General features: G+C 35.6%; 1 pseudogene; it reads right to left on the reverse strand.

Moving 5' to 3' along the window:
* Positions 1–4,292: 4,292 nt before the first annotated feature.
* Positions 4,293–5,081, reverse strand: LOC141492094 (N-alpha-acetyltransferase 60 pseudogene; annotated as a pseudogene).
* Between the last annotated feature and the right edge of the window lie 2,045 nt (positions 5,082–7,126).

Raw genomic sequence — 7,126 nt, forward strand, 5'->3', positions numbered from 1 at the left:
TCCATTCTAAATGTTAAGGAATGATTTTCTTCATTGAATTTTTGTATCTTCTTTTCCATTTGGTCAATTCTGCTTTACAAATCATTTTTCTTCCCATTGACTTTTTGTGCCTCTTTTCCCATTTAACCCAGTCTGCTTTTTAAGATGTCATTGTCTTCAGGATTGTTTTTGTATCTCCATCAAGTTACTGACTTGTTTTTCATGATTTTACCTCATCACTCTCGTTTCTCTTCTCAATTTTTCCTCTTCCTCCTTTACTTGAATTGCAAAATTCTTTTTGAGCTCTTGTATGACTGAAATCAATTTCTGTTTTTTCTTGGAGTCTTTGAAAATAGGGACTTTGACTTTATTGTATTTTTCTGAGTGTGTTTTCTGATTTTCCAAAACTCCATAATAATTTACTATTGTCAGATCGTTTTCTTCTCTAGCTTGCTCATTTCCCGAGGTCATGATTTGATTTTAGCTCTTTGTTAAATTTCTCTTCCAGGGTGGAGGATGCACTGTCCCAAGTTTCTGGGGCTTCTTTGCAACCATTTTCAAAGATGCTTCTAGGGACTTGCAAGTTTTCAATTTTTGCAAGATGGTAAGAGTCAAAAAAGAGATTTTAATTCTCTCATGGGTGTTCTACTCTGGGGGTACCCACAAACACTCCCTTCTTCGCTGGAATTGTGAGGAGGCCCTCCACTCCCCTATGGCAGCAAGCTCTGTTGTGTTTCTACTTTTCCTCTTCCTGGGACTGGAAACAAGTCTCTAACTCAGATCTGAATAAAGGTAAAGCAACCAAGTCCTGCCTCAGTGCTAACAAAAAGCCCCCTTTAATAGCCTTTGTGCTTTCCTTGCTGTGAATCAAGTTCTCAGGAAGCAACTGCTGTCACTTCTGTTTCAATGGTCCCCAAAGATCGCTCCTGCTCTCCTGAGGCCGGAACGGTGCTGCTCTGGTCTGCACTGGACTATGCTCACCTCTCACCTGGTACAACTTTTACTGCTGATCTTGCAAGTTGTCTTTGATAGTGTCTGGGCTGTGATCTATAGAAACCAACCCTGCTGACACTGACCCAATCTCCCTGCGACCCATTCCTAGACATTGGGGCCAGGTGGCCCCGGCGTGGCCCTAGCTGCATTGCACTTCTCTCTCACCCCTGTGCAATGAATTTTTTCTGGTGGATCTTTCAAGTTATCTTGGGTGGAAAAATTGTTTTGTTCCATCTTTTTCTAGTTTAAACTAATCTAGATCTTGCTTAGAATCATTAATTAAGGTATTTGGAGAAGTTTTGGGGAGAACTTTGATAAGTCCTGTCATTATTGTACTCTCTAGTCACTCTCCTAAAATTTTCTTTAAAAGAATTTAAAAGTTTAGATATATTTTTTACAGTTGAAAAGGACTTATTCCTTCTCCTTCCCATTATAATGTGCTCCTGAAATGAATATTTTAAAATGTAGAAATAGTTCATTATCTTTAAGTGTTTGATTTCACTAGTCAATATCTAAGTACCTGGTTAGCCCAACTGTGGAGCATTCTGAACCAAATTTTATTGCTCTTTTTCATATAATATTGACATCTTTTTTTCCTCGTTTAGCATTGGTTTTTCCTATGCTTTTGAACATTCACCTATTAGGAAAAGGTCTTTGTTATTCATTTTTTATTCATCTTTATTGTCACTTTCTCTTCATCATTTTCATGAAAAGATAATTCCACAGAGGGCACACTGGTTTTCTAAGAAGTATAACCTGGGGGAAAAGTCCAGTAGTTATACCAATACTGTAGTATACTGTTGGTTTCAAAGGTAGTTCTCAGGAGAGTAGTGACTTCTCAATAATCATTTCCTGGCTTGTCTATCCACCTTCAGTTCACAGACAGTTTTTCCACTGAGCCTTTCCCTGAGATCCTCTGTACAGATTTTTCTCTCATCTGTTTCTATTTCCTTATATATTTCTTTTATGAACTTCTGTTCTACCTTCTTTTATAAGGATTTCTTTAAGTCTTCTTTCTGCCCACTAGATTGAGTATCCTCTCAAGAAACATCATCATCATACTATTATTAATGTCTTACATTTAACAGCATTAAAAAAATCACAAAATATTTCCATCCTAACTGATATATATATATATATATATATATATATATATATATATATATATATATAATATTCACTATTCCTATTTTGCAAAGTAGTTAACAGGTTCAGGAAGGGAGTTAACATGGAATGTTTAATAAATGGTGTTGAGGCTAGTGGACATAAAAATGCTATAGTGGATAGAGTGTGAGACCAAGAGCCATGAACACTTTTCTTCCTGATGCCAAATCTTAGACTCTTACTAACTGGGCAAGTCACTTAAACTCATTTCCCTCAGTCTCTTCTTCTGTAAAGTGAGAAAGAAATGGTAAATGATTCCAATATCTTTGCCAAGAGAACCCCAAATGGGGTCACAAAAAGTCAGAAATAACCAAAGTGACTTAACAATAAAAATAGTAGCTCAATAGTCCAGTTCTCTACCGCCATCATAGTTCAATTTAAAAAGGTCCCAAAGTGCATCAGATTTATAAGGTTACAAGATATTCCCCAATTGATAAATGGTCAAAGGATATGAAGAGAAAGTTTTCAACTGAAGAGAGTAAAGTTATATATAACCATATGAAAAAATGCTGTAAATCATTACTGATTAGAGAAATGTTAATTAGAACAAATGAGGTATCACCTCACACCTATTAGATTGGCCAATATGGGGAAAAAAGGGAAAATGAACATTGTTGGAGAGGTGTTTGGAGAATTGGGACATTGATTAATTACTGGTGGAGTTATGAACAGATCCAACCATTCTGCGAAGGAAGATGGAACTATGCCCAAAGAGCAATCAAAATGTTCATTAGCTTTGACACACAGACATTCCAATTCTAGGCTTATATCCAGAAGAAATAAAAAAATACAGGGAAAATCTCACATGTTCTACAATATTCAAAGCAGTTCTTTTTTGTAGTGGCAATGAATTGGAAATTGAGGGGATGCACATCCATTGGGGAAATGGCTAAACAAGTTATAATACATGAATACAGTGGAATATTATTGTTCTATAAGAAACTACAAATGGTTGGACTCTAGAGAATCAAGGAATGGCTTACAGGATCTGATGCTGAATGAAGGGAGTAGAACCAAGAGAACAAAGTATGCATTAACAAAATCACTGTAAGATGACAAGCACTGATGGAAGCAGAAGAGAAATAAAAGAAAAACCAAAAAAAACTCTTCAAAACCTAATGAACACTTTGTAAAAATATCTCATATCTCCCTCCTTTAATCCTAATTCCTCCTACCGAAAAATACTAATCTATAAACATGTATATCAAAATTATGTATATACAATGCCAAATTGACTGTTATTGAGCAGAGGGGAATGGAAAGGGAGGGTGGAAGGAAATTTGGTAACTTAAAAAATATACATTTGCATTTCGATGAAAAAAAAATAAAAAGGTCCCAATTGTATTATTTAAGGTTATTTTGTTTTGCTTTGTTTTGGTTTTGAAGGTCCTTTTTGATCTGGGCATGTGATTTCATTCATATACAGGAATTCCTTGCATGGAAACTACCTTTACCAAATTAGAGAAGCAACTTTTCTGTAATATTTTCTGAGGAAGTTTAAATGACTTTTTCATAGTTACAATAGCTAATTTGTATCACATGCCAGGCCAGCCAAGTCTTTCTGACTACCAAGGACAGACTTTTATCTAGTACACTTGTCTGCCTCATGCTGATTAAATACATTTTACAAAAAGACTGGCAAGTTATGTCTACTAAGGTCCACCTTTGATGTGGCATGGAAGTGACCTTAGATCTTCAAAAATTATGCCAATAGAGCTCAAGCTATGCAGTTCCTATTTTGAGAGTGAACTTGACAACAGACACTACCTGTTGTCTGAGGGCAATAAGTTTAGAGAAGCTCTTTATTGGGTTGGCCATAAAATAAGGAATTGAATTCTCTCACATCATTTTCATGGGGTCACTTACACAGCTATGTGTATCAGTAGGAACAATATCAAAAAAGATGAAGTTACTGATTCCTGAATCAATCCTAAATTGTTTTCTCCTCCCCCTACTCCAAACCTTTGATATCCAACATACCCATAAAAATAAAGACAAGAATGCAAAGTTGACTAACTCTCTGTGTGCCTGTCCATCATCATCTCAGTGACCCCAGGATCCTCAAGGTTCATTGAACAACAGTTTAGGTTGGCAGTCCAGGCATCTTTAAAACCTATGCCGTAGGACTGGTTTATTGTAGTACAAAGACAAGTCTCTCAGGTAAAGGTAACCAGATCCTCAGTTACCTCTTGGTGGCTTCTGGGAAGGACATTTTGATCAAATCTCAAGACTCTTCTGTACTCGAAGCCACTTTTAACAAAAAGTGCTTGACCAGAACAGAAGGCTGCAAAGAAGACTCTGGGTCTGGCTCTATATCCTCTGTGGAATTGAACATGGGCTCAAGTTGGCTAATGCACACCCAATGTGCTGAATGTAGTCACAAATTGTCCAAGAAGGATGCCCAACATTGTTGTAGAGTACATACTGAGGCCATCTTTGAGGATGTCTCTTATGGAGTAATAATAAGGTAGATAGCAATGTTGCTTGAAGTCTCTATTTTCATAGAAATTCTTTGCTGTATTGTTAGTGGTGAGGACATGCAGGTAGGTAACTTTGTAGTAGTCTTGAGCAGTAGTAGATACGTAATCCTTTAGGCTTTCAACTAAAAGGAAACCTATTCCGTCCTTTCGGAAGTCTTTTCACCACTCCTAGACTGAAGATGTATGAGACCTGTGAATCAACAGAGACGTTTGAGGTTAGAACATTTCTGTCCTCATGTACCTTAGTCCTACTTTTTATTTCAGCTGCCATCATACCCACAAGGAATCACCTTTGCAGCAAGAAAAAAAATTCCTTACTTGAAATGATTTTACAATACTCATTGAGACAGCTTACTCAATTGGGATCCAGTCACCACAGAGTCGCATCACTGTGTCTTATGTCATCATGGCAAAGAAAACCTAGGTTTACTTACTAGGTGCATTGGAGGGGACTTCCTCTGTCATTCACACTTTGCAGGGGGAGCCTGCAACAGAGAAGGGGGACCTTTTGAACATCCTGGGGTGATGTAGTATCCCAGGAAAAGCAATCACAGCCCATATGGACATTTATTTTGCAACTGGCAGGAATTCTGGCCAGGCAAACCTTATTATTCATTAATGAAATTTTCCTTATATATCGTGGGTTATGTAACTTTGTCAATTTGCTTTACAATTTGTTTTTTATATTTGTTTTTCCTTTTTCATTAAATTACATATTTTCATTATGTATAATAATTGTAGTCCCTTTTTTGGTTGAGTTATTTCACTATACATAGTTGTAAGAGGCATTTTTTCCCCTTCCCTAATTTTTCTATGGTCTCTATGTATGAATTTGGATTTTTGATTATTTCCTTTCAAATTATTGACATTTTATTCATTCTTATTTATTCTATTATTGCTATTATTTTGTCTTGTTTTTCAGTTTGCAATTTCATTGACAATGCATGTCCTTACCAATTTTTTCTACTATCTATCATTTTTCCTTTTCTGCCATATTAAATCTAATAGGTGTGAGGTGGTACATCAGAGCTGTTTTGATCTGCATTTCTCTTAATCTTGATTTAGATGACTTTTATGACTATAGATAAGTTTGATTCCTTTATCTGAAAACTGCTTATTTTCTTTGGCCATTAAACAATTGTTTCCCCAGAATTCTAATATTAGCTCTGCACCGATGGGCAAATAATTTAATCTCTTAGGAGTTCAGTCTCTTTGCCTCTAAAATGAGGATATTATAGTTTTCAGAATCCCTTTCAACTAGTTCTTGAGTTAGGCAAATTGAATAACATACATCAAGGACTTTACAAACTTTAAATTGGACACCAAAGTGGCAGTGAATAGTGAGGCAAAATGGGAGAGAGGATAGAGTATTGGGATAGGACTCAGGAAGACTCATCTCTAAATAGTCATATCTCGTAGTTAAATCTAACCTCAGACATTGACTCTCCATTTAACTCTGAAAAAGTCACTTAATCTTCAGTTTCCCTGTTTATAAAAGGAGATGTGGAAGGAAATGGTAAACTGAATGGTTTATCTTTGCCAGAAAAATCTGAAATGGAGTCATGGAGAGCAGAGCACAACTTCAAAATGACTGAACAACAACACATTTTAAAGTGTTATAGGGATGCTGGTTACTATCTTTCATCTCGTTCTGAATGGGATTCAGTTTTGAACAGTCTCAGGACAGGTTGCTATTGTGTGATTCTTGTTTGTTTATTTCTTATTTCTTTTTGAAGGACTATTCAACAGATAAGCCTAGGAATCCTGTTTAGTAATTTAATACAAGTAGTTCAACATAAGCTCATTTTCTGTAGGCTCAATGGAAATATTATTGGGAAAATTCCAATAACATATGGGATAATTAATATTGTTATAATTATGGTTATCAGTGAAATTCTCCTCATGAATGTGTCTTTGAATTGAATGGAGTATAATAAGCATTTGTTGAGCATCCTATTATTAGCAAAATACCATGTTAGACATACAGATATGAAGCTGAAAATAAAAACCAGCTTCTGTCTACCCTTCTGGAGCCTACATTCACTACATCTGAGATTCTAGTGTTTAGCGTAGTACCTGGCGTAGTGTAAATAATTAATAAATACTTGTCCTTTTTTGGAATTGACCTCTCCATGTACTTATTAATTTGTAGATACAAAATAGTATACTAAATTGAATATAGGACTTTGTTGCTGGAAATCATTGAAAAATATTGGCAGAGAAAATTCCCCTTTCCTTTTTTTAAAAAATTTCTTCTATCAAAGAATGTATTTATTTTGAACTCTCACAAAATGTTATCTAGGCTTAGAATAGCTTTGGATAATTAATTTCTTTTACATTGGATAAATATATTTGTTGAAGTAGGTGAAAATGGATTTGAGAGCTTTTATGAAAGCTCTGACCCTAGGCCACTTTGAGGTATAAATATTCTCTGAACCCTGGAAATATTGCCAGGATTCAGATAATTGGGTGCTGATCATTGTGGTTGTGATGAGATCTCTGAATACAAG

Source organism: Macrotis lagotis, chromosome 6 (genome assembly GCF_037893015.1).
Source record: "Macrotis lagotis isolate mMagLag1 chromosome 6, bilby.v1.9.chrom.fasta, whole genome shotgun sequence".
Lineage (NCBI taxonomy): Eukaryota > Metazoa > Chordata > Mammalia > Peramelemorphia > Peramelidae > Macrotis > Macrotis lagotis.